At 50.2% G+C, this 655-nt stretch overlaps 1 pseudogene; it reads left to right on the forward strand.

Moving 5' to 3' along the window:
- Window positions 1-278: 278 nt before the first annotated feature.
- LOC129693698 (U2 spliceosomal RNA) lies at window positions 279-386 on the forward strand (annotated as a pseudogene).
- Window positions 387-655: the final 269 nt, after the last annotated feature.

The following is a 655-nucleotide window of genomic DNA, read 5'->3' on the forward strand; positions in this document are numbered from 1 at the left end:
GGCAGCAGCACTAACAGCGGCAGCAGCACAGACAGCGGCAGCAGCACAGGCAGCAGCAGTGGCAGCTGGCACTTCGTGAGGAGCTGGCAACGGCAGGAGCAGCATGGGCACATCGATTCCCGGAGAGGGAAAAACACCTGTGCCCAACTTCGCTCCAGCATGGTGAGAAAGTTCATTTCTCGACAGCAAAGGACTTTGCAGTTGACTGGCTGCAATCTACTACAAGGGACCAGTATGTGAGTACCAGGGTCAGTCCCATCGGGGTTTTAGTTACAATAATCGCTTCTCGGCTTTTTGGCTAAGATCAAGTGTAGTATCTGTTCTTATCAGTTTAATATCTGATACACCCCTTATCTACGGACCATATATATTAAATAAAAACTATAGTAGCTGTTATCATCAGCTTTAATGTCTTATATGTCCCTTAGCTAAGGACCATATAAGTAGGAGTGCCCAGAATTGAGGGCATTAGAGTGGGGTTGGCCGGCTGCAATGACCGCAAGGGACCAGTACCGTCAGTATGGGGGTCGGTCCCAGGGGTCTAAGATAAAGGAGCAGCCAGGAGTGCTGAGAGCGTTGAAGCCAGGTTAAAGGAATAGATGGAAGCAGCTGTGCCAGTTATCCCCCTCACCGGCCATATCCACTTCACGGAAGG

The sequence above is a fragment of the Leucoraja erinacea genome, unplaced genomic scaffold (genome assembly GCF_028641065.1).
Source record: "Leucoraja erinacea ecotype New England unplaced genomic scaffold, Leri_hhj_1 Leri_394S, whole genome shotgun sequence".
In the NCBI taxonomy this organism is placed as follows: domain Eukaryota; kingdom Metazoa; phylum Chordata; class Chondrichthyes; order Rajiformes; family Rajidae; genus Leucoraja; species Leucoraja erinaceus.